At 32.5% G+C, this 14,314-nt stretch overlaps 1 protein-coding gene and 1 long non-coding RNA gene across 8 annotated transcripts in view; one reads left to right on the top strand and one right to left on the bottom strand.

Moving 5' to 3' along the window:
• LOC126726035 (uncharacterized) overlaps positions 1–14,314 on the bottom strand; it is a 282,058-nt gene that overhangs the window by 252,250 nt on the left and 15,494 nt on the right. The gene's annotated exons all lie outside the window — the stretch shown is intronic.
• Positions 4,757–5,603, top strand: LOC126726036 (uncharacterized). The gene is made up of 4 exons (XR_007655671.1): positions 4,757–4,809; positions 4,962–5,034; positions 5,148–5,206; positions 5,406–5,603. It is a non-coding gene; the product is annotated as an uncharacterized LOC126726036 (long non-coding RNA).

Genomic DNA, 14,314 nt, shown 5'->3' with positions numbered 1-14,314 from the left:
TCATGCCAGAAAGGATTTTTTTTATTTTTAAAAGAAGCCAATATATACATGACCTAGAAAATCATCAAATTTGTTAGAATAATTTTAAATTTGTTATTTCCCTTTGCTATCTAGAATCTGTGGCTAAATAGGAATGGAGCGGTGTTTCGAAATCTGTCCCCAAACCGTGAGTTGCATAAGGTGGTCATGCATGCAGCAAACGAGAATTTATATTTTAGACTGTGCTGGTAGGGACAAAAAGAAAAAGCTGCTGAAGGTGATAAAGGTTAGTTGGTCCAAGCCTAATATAGGATGGTTTAAGCAAAATACTGACAGATCCTCTCTTACCAACCCGAGTCTTGCGAAGGGGGATTGTGATTAACTAATGCTAAAATTGTGATTAATCGGATTTCTGAAACCTTTAATTGTAACTTACACCATGCTCCTCTCATTATGGATTCCAAGACCTTCATCAGTCGGATTTCTCAGGTGAAGATGAATCATTGCTTCTGGGAGGCCAATAAATGTGCCAATGCCTTAGCCATCAGAAACTTGGAGACAAACCAAGATTTTGTTGTTTTTGATAGTCCTCCTGTAGACATTTCTATGTTGTTATTTTGTGATATTATTGGCATGTATTATGAGAGATTAGCTCTGCCCTCAAACCTCTATTCCAGGTCTTTAGCTCTTAATGAATTTTCCTTTTTACCAAAATAAATAAATAAATAAACTTGTATTTTATATCTTGAAAGAGAAATCTCATGATTCTAGTCTTTTAGATAATAAATAAAGGGTAAAATACTATTTTAGTTCTTAATATTAAAAGTTTTTTTTCGTCCCTAAATTTTAAAAAAAAATTTTTTATCTCTAAACTTTGTAAAGAGTTTTTTAAATAGTATAGAGATAAAAATAAGGATGTAAAAAGAACTTTTTCAATAGTTTAAGGATGAAAAATAAACTTCCGATAAAATTTAAGGACATAAATAAAACATTTTCAATAGTTTAAAGATGAAATATTAACTTTTTAATAGTTTAAAGACAAAAAATGAATTTCTTAAAGTTTAGGGATAAAAATCAAACTTTTAGTAAAGTTTAGGAACCAAAATTGTATTTTACTCTTAAATAAATTTGTTGTTCACTTTGATGTATTTGCATCTGGGCCATGCCAATGGTTGGTTCCTAAAAGTGTATATATATATATATATATATATATATATATATATATATATATATATTTATATATTTATAAAGTGCATGGGGACGTTAATTTACATGTTCAGGTTGTCATGGCCATATTCCAATAAAAACAAAATTAATCATACTTAAAATTTTATAACTTACTAAGTTACTGTACATGTCTAATATATTATAACTCCTTTTTTTTAGAGAATAACAACAAAAAGAAATAACAAAAACAAAATGATTGGCTTTTAATTTTCAGAAAATGATTGGCTTTTAAGTAAGATCAGTTCATTTGAAAAGAAATACAGTATGAAATAGACGTCTTTTCATAAATTTTTTTTTTGGTTAATGTCTTTTCATAAATTACAATAAAATTTGATTAAGCAGAAAGTTTATTTATTTTTCTTTTTTTTAGAGCTTAGAGAAAGTTTATTTCAAACTTTAACATTAATCTTTATTAAACCATTGCCAATTAGTTAGTGTACGTGATGCGTCTTCTCAAAAACTTTATCAACCCTCTTTCACTCTTCCTCTTTCTGAGCTTCTAAAGTCTAGTCTAGTCTTATCAGACATTCAAGTTTCAAGATGATTGATTGTGTGGCAAAAGTAGCCCGCTCAATTCTTTTGTTTTTGATAGTAAGGGGAGGGTACTCAAGAATTTATAAGCACATGGTTAAGCTTATACTTAATTCATGTTAGACACTGGGATCATAACATACCACAACGCTCTGAAGTTGACGTCTACGACGGCTCATTTAGTGACACTGACCCGATGATAGCTCTTTCTCTTATGGTGGCTCCACTCATCTATCAATATTTTTAATCTAGCCTCTAGGTCGCCCCCTCCAAGATCCGACCACAAAGTCACAACTCATTTGATCTCATACTCAATGAGTTACGTTCAATTACTCGGAGTGGTGGTTAGCTCTAATACCAAATGTTAGGAAGGTAGAACTCACCCTTGAAACCCGGCTTGTAAGGGGAGGGTATCCAAAGGCTTATAAACACATGGTTAAACTTATACTTAATTCATGTGAGACGTTAGGATCATAAAATACCACTACGCTTCACAGTCAACACCACCATGACCAAAACACTACATCACAACAAACCCAGCCATCACAGCACCCACCACAATCAGCACCACCACAATCCTAACCAACAAAGCCAACTGCAAATCCAACAATCACCGTGACCCACTACCTCCATGGCTCCACCACAGATGCCGATGTCCACACAAAATTCGATGTCCACTGCTCCATGTCGAACCCTCCAATGGACCGAGATAGAGAAAGAAAATAATAAAACAAATAGTGGGGAGAGAGGATGAGAGGAGAGAAGAGAGAGAGAGAGAAAGGGAGGCTGAGATATGAGAGAAAAGATTGTGGGGAAAAAGAGACGTGGGTTCGCAGAGAGGAATAAAATATATTAAACTAATTTGGCAACCAGTTCCAGTGAGGATGTGAATGTACCAACTTACTGTAGCTAGGTTGCAAATTTTTTTAGATATAGCAACCTAACTAAAGCATGGTTTTATGATTTTGGTGGTTAAAATAGCAACTGGGGGATTTTTACACTCCCAATGCTAGTGCTCCAAACAATATACAATTTCTCCTCTTCTCCCTTTTGCTTCATTTTCTAGGTCTATTGTTACTTTTATCTTGCCTTTTAGATTCAAATAATTCAAAATTTAAAAATAAAATAACTAAAAAATTTGTTTGTTTTTCACTGTTCATGGAAAGGGGTGCCTAAAAACACTGGATTATAAGCGTTCCAAAATATATGGCAAACCAAAAATGGATATTGTCAAACTTGGAGGTGAGTAGCTCAAGTTCATTAAAACGAAGTTGTTTTATTAGATGAGGTCGTTTTTCTTCTAGACTACTATTGTTCTCTTAGTGTACGTTGTTACTTTTATGTTGCTTCTGTGTTTGAAATAATTAAAAAAAAAAAAAAAATTGTTTGTTTACAGATTGCCATGGGAAAGGGGCACCTAACAACAATAGATACTATGGATTAAGGGTTCCAAAATTTGAGGCGAAGGTGGATACTGTCCTACTTGAAAGGGTATTAAGAAAGATGTGGTATTTTTGAAAATATCAAAGAGTATGATTTTGGGTAAAATAGATTGATGAGCGAGTGCTAAGAGCCATTCTTTGACTCCTGTAAATAGATTTAATTTGTAAGACTGTATGGGTTAGTTTTAGATTTTGTAATCTCAAATATTTTGTAATTATTGTGAAATTTTGTTGTATATCAAACCTGACTTTTTAAATATACCCCCCCCCCCAATACATAGGTGCAGCATTTTAGAAAAGGTTTGTTCATGTGTATGTATGTTGGCTGATGCAATTTAAGATGCTGATTCGGATTGGGTGTATGATACATAAAGTAAGTTCTTATTTAGAAAAGGTCAAGAAAATTGTCTTTTTGAGTCTCCAATATACATTTTCTTTGTCTTTGCAAACAATTGAACTGTTGGGTTAACTGCCACCTTGGGGTATCCGCTTAGAGCTGGAGGTTAGGCAAAGCGGAATGCACAAAGTTGCCCGTGCATTATTCAGCAAGAATGAGGACCCTTTCTATATCTGATTTTGAATTCGGTTAATGTATGCTTTTAGGTTATACATTAGTCATCCATCTTAGTACTTTTTTTTTTTTGAAAAAATTTCAAGTTGCAAGTTTGACTTTCTAATTCTTTTTTTTCCCCTTTCTTTTCGAGAAACCAAACTGGAAGTCTAGACTGAGCTTTCTAATTCTTTTCTTGGTAAAAGACAATGCTTCAAGGTATTTTTCAATATAATCTATATATATATATAAAACTGAAACTTCTGCTAGCACCACAATTTTCCACGTCAGCATCATTTAAAAAAAAAAATACAAAAATTCTGATTTTTTTTTTTCTCTAAAAGCCGATAATCACTTAAAAAAAAAAAAAAAATTCCAAATTCCCATTACAAAACCGATACCGATACTTCTTCAAAAGAATCAAAACCTAAACCTAAAACTGACGCTTCTTCAAAATCTCTCCTCTTCTCACACGCAGCATCACCTTCCCCTAAACCTAAAACTCACCCTTTTCTTCCCCCAAAATCAAAACCCAAAACTCAGATTCTCCCACCACCGCCGCCGCCTCCACGGATTGCCGCCACCACGGGTCACCGCCACTGCATCTTTTGGTTTTCCTCTCCCTATTATGCAACTCATTCTCTACATTGAAAATCAAAATCCATACCGAATGCCTAGGTACGCTTGCTTTCCTCTTTCTCTTTTCTCTGATTTTAAGTTTTTCAATTGAAATCAATCAGAGTAAAGGCAGCCTACTTAATGATGAAAACAGAGGAAATATTTCTCTTTTTTTTTTTTTTTTTAAATTTGGAAATATGATTTAGGTTTTGGTATTGTAGTCTGATTGGTTTTGATTTAGGAAGAACAGATGCTTGATATTGATAGGTTTTGGTATTGTAGTATTGTTCGTTACATATTTACATGTCCAAAGCTGAATACAAGAAAATCCTGTGGGTTTATATTTAAAATACAATATGATTTCAATAATTCAAAACCTAACCCAAGCTAATTCTTGCGTTATTGCAACAGAGACTAGCTTTGGAACTGATAAACCTTCTATTGGAATTTCAAAAAGTGGAGGTATGTCAAATTTTGATTACCATATGTTAAATTGTTTTTTTTATCTCATAATATATCTTATAGTTTGCGCATGCTATACGTGTTTATGAAAAAATTGATGAACTTGCAGTTGCTGACAAATTAATGTAAACTGTTATTTTGTTTGGTTGAAGGGAATTAATAAATCTCATAATGAGTATTGGGCGATCTCAATCTAACCTTCTATTGGAATTTCAAAAAGTGGAGGTATGTTAAATTTTGATTACCATATGTTAAATTGTTTTTTTACCTCATAATATCTCTTATGAACTTGCAGTTGCAGACAAATTAATATAAACTGTTATTTTGTTTGGTTGAAGGGAATTAATAAATCTCATAATGAGTATTGGGCGATCTCAATCTCATGATTTAAGTATAGGTGAGATCTTCATTTCCTTGATTAACATTTACTTCTCACACAAGTCCAAAGTATACCAGTTGTCAAGGATAAACTTTCTAAGTGCTTTCCATCCATCATGGGTCAATCTAACTTCAGTAAAGATTATCATAATAGTGTTATGGTGAGACTATCTGGGAAGGGTTGAGTTGTGATATTAATTTGTAATATAATGTTGTAGCACTATTGCAAGATGGATTGGGTCACATCACAAATGGTTTCAGAAATTTATCCAAAAAATTGAATGATGCTGTCCAATGGTGTGCACAATGCTATACAATATATACAATGTAGCAGCAGATAAAGTTGATTGTGATAGTACAAGGCCACAAGCTGAAGATGTCTACTTGGCAAAGAATAAAAGGTTGAAGGAAAGGGACACAGGTAAACATTTGGATGTCATTGTGACAAATTGATAACGTTTTGGAAAATTAGAATTTCCTAAGCTGCTTTCATACCATGGTCATTTTTTAACTTTAGCCATACTATACCATATTTGGAATTGACGTTGCTATTGTGGTAATTTTTGTCATATGCAGTGAAGAAACGTATATTTAAAGAAAAAAATAAAAAGAATTTGTGAGTTTGTTTAACAGGTTGTGAAATTAAGGACAATTATAAAAAACCTCTTCAAGTCATTTGTCAATTTGAAATGTACTTGATAATGAAAGATTGGCATAACATTGTGGCTTAGAAAATATGCTTTCTGAAACTATTTTTGCTATGTCGACATTTGACATTAACAAATCTGTGGTTGGCTCTTTCAGGGGGGCAAAGCTCTCCATGGCCTGAGCTCTAAGAGAAAGCAGATGTTGGAAGATGTAAGCCTACTCAAGAATTTAAAGATAAATGAAACTGAGTCAGGTACATTGACTTGACATGTGACTTAAAATTCATCTGTATATATTAGCTTTATACCATTTGATACTCTTGCTGGAAGTCATCAACTATATGTAATATTTCTCCTTTCCTCCAAAGACATGGAAACCAGGTGGTCCCTATTGGATTTGGGTTGGATATTTCTGCTTAGATGAAAGCATTATCTCTCCCTTGAATCTCAATGGCTACCCGCATGATTTCACCTTTGCTTAATTTGTCTCATGTTGGAATTTCTTTCTATCCTATTCTTTTGTTATGTTCAGAATTGATTTTCTTTTGAGTATTTGGGTTAATCTCCATATTTATATTAATATTGTTTTCGTGGGTTTGGTTTTGATTTAGGAAGAACAGATGCTTGACATTGATTTGTAAAACCTTTGCTTTTTTTAATTAGGGTTATTTTAGGTAGGGTATCGATGGTTGTTTTTCTTTGATTTTTTAAATTCCTCAGTTTAAATTATTTAACAAATTTACCATCTTTGGCTCATATATTTGTTTCACGTTGACCTTTAGTTCTTTGCAGTTCAATTTTCAGTTGCTTATTTTGAATTCTCATATATTATATTTGTTCCTTCCCCTAAGCCTAGGTACGCTTGCTTTCCTAGATATTTACTCCTTCCAGGTACAACATTAATTGGTTTCATAGTATTGTTCGTTACATATTTACATATCCAAAGCTGAATACAAGAAAATCCTGTGGGTTTGTAATACTTATTAAACCAAATATAAGAGTACATTATGATTATTGTAATATATTACTTCATAATATTTGTATTTATCTCATTTTTAATATTACTTTATAATATTACATGTTTCATCTTATATTAGAGCCAATTTAGCTTTCAATAATTGAAATTTGAGAAATGTTTAAACCTTAATATGTTAACGTTTGATTTAAAACAATCCCGTGCATCGCACGGGTTAGCGACTAGTTATACTAAATCATATTCACCATAAAATCAATTGAATTAATGGAAATTTTTTTTAGTCGCCCATTGAGACAGGAGACTTTAATGTATTCCAATTAAAGTTGAATGATTGTAATGGGAAAGAAGAAAGACAATTTTTTTTTTTTAACATAAATAATTGGGGTGGGGAATTTAAACTGTAGATGTCTTTACTAAAAGCATAAAACAATGTCAATCAGTTAGATTACAAAGATTATTTGTAGAAAGATGTCATATTTATACAATAAAAAATGTCTTCAACTGAAGAAAACTTGCATAAATTAAAAAAGCAACTTCAAATAATACACATGGAAGTTTAATCTACAAACTTTATATTATACTTATACTTCATGAAATATTATATAAAAAATATTGCACAAGTAAAAAGTTACAATAGTTATTATATATATAAATATATATATATATATATATATATATAAATTTGCATCCCCTAATAACTTACATGCAGCAAAACAAAGCCGCATAAACTTGAGTGGGTGTTATTTCACAGTTGCATCCCACGAATTTTTTTTTTTTTTTTTTTTAAGTATATATAAAACGCTAAAATATATTAAAATGATTTTGAAAAATTGCATCCAATAAAATAAATAAATAATATTTATGGGGGTCAATCATGAGGACCTTTTTGAAAGAATAAACTTTATTGACGAAACGGAACATTAGAGAGACTTAATTATTTAGTTTTTTGAATTATGAATTTCTTAATTTACATCATATTGATTTAATTATTCACAAGTATAGTTAAGTTCTTCATTAATTCGTATAAAATTTATGTTAGGGTGTTAATTTAATAGAAATATGAGATGATATTGTTGGAACTTGAAAGACTTGAATGGATATCTTTCAAGGGAAAACCAATATAAAAAAGCAAACACTATTTGCCCAAGAACTTCTTAATCATGGTATTGAGCAATACTTTTCAAACTTCAAAGCAAAATGGTGTTGAAGTTGACTTGGAAAAATTCCCCCCACTTCATAAGCTATAAATCAAAATTTTAGATTTCCAACCAAGTGATCAAAAGTGGCATAAATTACAAAAAGGTTCTTGTCAATATTGTATCCACAACAATCTACAAAAGAAAATTTTGTAAGTTTTCACATAAATGAATGGTGCTTGGTTTATAGTATAAATATTCATATCAGTTTGTGCAAAAAATTCTGTCTCTATACCAAAATCTAATTTATTTGTTTTATATTATCACTTTAACAATACTCCCCTATATTCTATTCTTTATTTTACACTCCATCATAATAAAATAATCTATGTTTTTACACTACCAACAATAGCACCAAAAAAAAAAAAAAAGGGCCACAACGCCACAACTACCACAACTCCACCATAACCCTAGCCTGCCAACACCACAGATTTGCATTGGATCGCCAAGTCCAAGCCCACCCGAAACTAGATTTGCACCAGACCGTCGCCAACAACAGTAGCATCGCAAAAATCCAAAATAAAAATAATAAAAACCAAAATCCACCCACGTCGTCAACTTGATCCACCGAATCTATATTGGATTGTTGCTCTAAAAACCAAATTGAAGCAATGCGAAAATAGTAACACTAGTGATCCAACGGCAACTAGTCTACAAAGGCAACAATAGCAGTTTAACGGCGAGATTGCAGTGATGGGGAGAGAGAACAAAGAGCACAGAGGATGAAGATTAAGAAAGAATTGAGAATAAATAAATAAATAAGATAAAATAATGCATGTTCATCTAAAATAGCATTTATTTTTAAATGTTACTGCAGTAGCATGTAAAGTTTGCTACAGTAATACATAACCTAATGAAGGTGTTTTTTTTTAGCTACAATAACATCTAAACTGCATTACCAAATGAGAATGTTCTTGACAAAAACCGATTTTTCATTTTTCATTTTTCATTTTTTTATATTAAAAAGTAAAAAAAAAAAAATATCAAAAGCAAATTAGCAAAATATAATGGATAGATAAATGATAAATCATATATATATATATATATATATATTAAAAACTCCGAGCTTCCAAGGGGTGATAATTGGAATCATATGTCCCTGAATGTTGTGGACCCACCAGCAATGGTGGGTGAGGAACTTTGGAGTCTGCCACTTCTTTAGAGGCAGAGCAATGCTAAAATACAAAAAAAGTTTACAATTTTTGCTACAATTTTTTTTTTTTATACAAATGTTACAATTCGACACGTGGCATATTGGGAAGGGTATCACATCTTCCCATTCAAAATTTGACACGTGTCAAATTTGGCAAAAGTTATGTATTTTTCGTATCTTGCATTTTCTCCTTGATCTGCCACTTTTGGTCTCTCTCTCAGCGACACGAAATCAGACATAGAGTACGAAAATACTATTTCTCCAAATTGTCCCAGGAGCCAAACTTCCACGTACACACATAAACAAATAATTTATTTTTTTGCTGAATAATTGTAGTTTTTTTTTTTTTTTTTTTTTTTGATAATCTGCAATTTTATTCAAAAAGAAAGAATTAGGAAGCAAGAGGACAATCTGCCATACAAGCAAGCCTTAAGGGCGGAGGCAGATTGTTTGAACTAAAACAAAAGAAAAAATCAGTAGCTAGAGCTAACTTAACAGCAGTATGTGCTGGGATGTTACAAAGTCTTCTCACCCACAAGAAAGTGCAGCTAACAAAGGAAGGGGTCATACTCTTGATGTTATCAATGATATTCATGATGGACCAATTTGCAGAAGAGGGTGTAGACAAGAGCGCATCAAAACAAAGCTTCGCATCTCCTTCAATAAGGATGTGAGTCCAGGTCTCAGAAATGGCTAATTGAGCAGCCCAAAGGATAGCTGTGGCTTCAGCTTGAATAGGCGAGCACAAGGGGATAGATTTTGCCCAAACTTTGATGACTACTCCATCATGGTTGCGAGCCATGACAGCTATAGAAGCTTTGAGATCAGAATGTGCAGCGTCAACATTGATCTTAATGTAGTTGAATGGTGGGGGGGTCCAACTCAATAGGGAGGGCGGAGGTGTGGTGTAGTATTGGGGGCTGCTATCCTTGAAAACTCCACAAGTCTAAACTGAATTTGTTGTGTAGCCGCTTGTAAATCAGATTCATCTCCATGAAAAAGAACCTGGTTACGCAGATTCCATATTCCATCTAGCGTGAAAGCTATGTTGAGGGAGACTCTCCATGATTCACTGTTTGGGCAAATGGATGCTGGAGGTTCAAGAACTAGCTTGATGATGTCTTCAGAAGATTGGATATGGGCTTCGTCTGCTCTAAAGCCCCAGCAAGCCGAATGCCATAAAGCTCTTGCTACAGTACAAGTGAAGAAAACATGAATGGCTGATTTAGGATCTGCACCGCAATGAACACATGAGGAATCTGCTACATCAAATCTCTTCAGCAGATTTTCTCTAGTAGGGAGGACATTTACCCCAATTCTCCAAAGGAACATTTTCAAACGTTCAGGAGCATTAAGATTCCAAATCTTTTTCCATGGGGCAGATGAGGGGTTGGGGAGGTATTGGTTGGTGATAGAATGATAGGCAGATTTCACAGTGAACACTCCCTTGGAATTTGGGACCCAAATGAATTTATCTTCTCTGTGCCTCATAGGGAGGGGAATGGAAAGAATGGCTGGAACATCAGCAGGGTCAAAGAGCTCTCTAATCATGGATTCCTTCCAAGCATGTCTCTCATGGTTGATAAGCTGATAAGCCATAATGGGGAGTTGGGTGAAGGATTGTACTCTCGGCCTGGGCTTGAAGTTTTGAATCCAAGGGACCCACAGGTCCATCCATATGTTAATAGAGGCTCCATCGCCTATGAGATAGCAAGCACCCTTAATGACAACTTTCTTGGCGTTTTCAATTGCCTTCCAAATAGGAGAGGCCATATTAGACGGATTTTTGCTGAATAATTGTAGTTAGTCTAGTAGTACTGTAGTATGAAAATTGATCATATTTACCCCAAAAAAAATTGGTCATTGAATTTTTTATTGTAGCACCGCCATCATGTGAAAGATGCCAAATAACTTAATTCCTCTAAACTAATCTGTATCACAAATTGATTCTGTAATCATTTTTTGAAGCAATAGATTCCGCAGGGAGAGAAATGAAGTTTTTATTTTTTAACTTTTTAAGATGAGAGAAGTGAATTTATAGTAAATAACTATATGTATATGGATTAGGAGGACATCTTATCTTGATTTTGCTTAGAGATATGATTTCGATGACAAATAGAATTTTTTGGTGGTAAAATTTTAAATTTCTTCAATGTAGTTATATTTTTCAGGATAGAATAAAATTAAAGAAGCAGTGAAGGGGGAAAATTAATAAAAGAAAGTCATAAACGTAATTGATTTATGGCTAGTTTGGATGGAGAGGGAATAAGGAGCAAGTTATCTTTATGAGCTTGAGAGAACCAAATATGATGGAATGAAAAAAGAAGAAGAAGTTAATATTAACAAAACAAAACATAGAATTTTGTTATAGTTTTTAAAAAGAGAGAAATAGAACCAAAATTATTCTTGTAAGGAAATATGATAGAAATTTAAAACTATTTAAAAAAAATGATTTAACAAGCTTGGAAATCAAAAAATAGAGAGAAAAAGAAAAGAGAGAGTTGTTGATATCAATAATTAAGTTTTTGTGTTATCGTCTATACAATTGATAAAGCAATAGAGAAAAAGTCGATAAGAATAATTATGTTGTTGTTTTTATTTTTCAAATTGTTGCAATTTAATGCAACTACCTAGCAAAATTACTATTTTTAAACTCAATTTTTATTATATAACTAGTTGATAACACATGCGATACATCAAATAATTAACAATTGCTAAATGCCTTTGCTATGTCCAATGCTAGTAAAAATAGATGAAAATTAATATTTATAATACGAAAAAAAAGATATACCTATTTTTAAAAAATAATCAAAAAGAATCTTTTTTATAAGATTTAACAAATACACAGTACTTATATATCTCTATCATGTTTAAAATTTTACGAACCATAGAACAAGAAAACACTAATGAGATAAGAAAAAAAATGTCATAAACGTAAATGACAAAATCCCAAGATAGCATGATTATGATCGGAAAACAAACATTAATTATTATTAAAAGGATTTAAAAAAATGAAATTGTTAAATGAAGCAAAAAGCAAATTAGTACTTTGAAAATTATAGATAAACCAATAAATAATAATCTCTCAAAGTTTCACTGCTGACATCACAATTTCCGTACGCGTGTGTATGTTGTGGAAGCTTACCAACAGTGGTGGGTTAGAATTTGAAATCCACCCATTTTGTTTTCTCTGCACCTAATAAAGACCCAATAGGCTATAGGCTCTGGCACAATATTCGGCCATTGTTTTATAAGACTGACACATGAATATGTATATCATTTCTACTTGATTTGCCATATTTGATCACACACACACTCTCTCTCTCTCTCTCTCTCTCTCTCTCCAGTGGCGAAATGAAATCATACAGGCAGAAATCAGAGAAACGTTTTATGAAAAGACTAAAATCACAGTAGACTTGCACACAGAAAGCTAGTCTTAGCTCGATCTCCTTCCTTGCTTTGTATTTCTATATCTCTCAGTTCATTCCAAACACACACACTCTTTCTCACTCTCTCTCTCTTTTTGCCTAATCTAATCTGTCTCGGTATCACTAAAGTATGCAGCCAAATTATACTTTAGTAATTAGGTGAGAAAATAAAAAGAGTGGACTTCAAATTCAAACCCACCATTGTTGGTAGCGTCCGTACAACACTTACGGAAATTGTCAAGTTAGTGGTGAAACTTTGAGAGATTATTATTTATTGATGTATTTGTAACTCCTGTTACATACATTCAAAATATATTAAATAAACTTGTAACCATTAACTAAAATCATTAACTATTAACTACGTTTGTAATCAAATTTTATCTCAAAAAATAAAAGGCACAAAATTGGATCGTTGAGGAGGTTTGCCAAGCCCAAACAAAATCCCTAACCGGACAAAATCCTATAACCCTTCGGCACCTTTCACAAAACCAAGGATCCAAAAGTCAAATGAAATTCCTTTCAGCCGAAATCCCCATCATACCCACCATAAAAAATTTGGTGCTTAAATTTGATAATTTTCCCATTATTGATTATTCTCCCTTTGCTAGAAGAAACCAAATTTTAAAATTCAAAGGTGCCTTTAGAGGTGACGATATTTGACACGATTTGTGAATACGATACAAGTTTTTGAGACTTAAAGTTTAGTGTTTGTGTCGGAATTGAGTCAACTTGTAATTGACATGATAAGAAACATGTCAATTGCAAGTTAATTTGCTTAACCTTCATTTGATTCGATAAGATATGATTATTTATTCGTGTCGACACAAAATAATCCATTTTAACATGACTCATTTAACTTGTAAAATAATCATATATTTATTTATTTTAGATTAATCTATTACCTTTTAGATTTTATGTTTTAAGTATTTGATGTTATTATGAATTTCTAGATTGCATGCTTTATAAGTACTTTGAAGATATATTTTTACCTTTTAAATTTTTTTTCCTTATAGGTATTTTGATGTTATGATTTTGTATGTAATTGGTTGTTTATTTAAATTTAAAAATATATTAATAAGGTCATATAGGTTGAAATGTGTCATGTTTGAAGTGGGTAAAATGAGTTGTATTTGCGCTACATAACTTGTTTAATATTAAGAAGGAATCCTTTTATAAAAGGATTAGAGAAAAATGGATTTGAACTGCCTGCACAAATGATTTTTGAAATGAGTAATGTTGTATTTATGTCAACTCAATATGACATGTTTATTAACCATGTCAAGTGAATTGTGTTGTGTCAACACGCATAAAAAAAAACATGTCATGTTTGGGCCAATTTATTTAACCAGATGCCCTTAACTCGACATGGCACAACGCAAATAAGACAAGCCAACATGAATTGCTACCCCTAAGTGCTTTGTGATGGATTTTTTGTTAGGCAGTAACCAGCGCTTTTGCGCTTGTAATTGTGTTCACATAAATAGAGACAAACTTAAAAACCAAAGGTGATAAAAAGTTGGTTTTTAGGGTGGTGATCCGATACAGATTCGATGGATCGAGTTGACGACATGGATGGATTTTAGTTTTTTTAATTTTTTTTTTTTTTTTTGTGTGTGGATTTTAGCGATGTTATTGATGTTGGTGGTAGTCTAGTGTGGGTGGGTTGAACTCGGCGATCCAATGCAAATTTGTGGTGTTGGGTCGCTAGGGTTATGGTGGGATTGAGT

The sequence above is a fragment of the Quercus robur genome, chromosome 5, assembly GCF_932294415.1.
Source record: "Quercus robur chromosome 5, dhQueRobu3.1, whole genome shotgun sequence".
Taxonomy (NCBI): domain Eukaryota; kingdom Viridiplantae; phylum Streptophyta; class Magnoliopsida; order Fagales; family Fagaceae; genus Quercus; species Quercus robur.
This window is presented reverse-complemented; position numbering and strand designations above follow the sequence as displayed.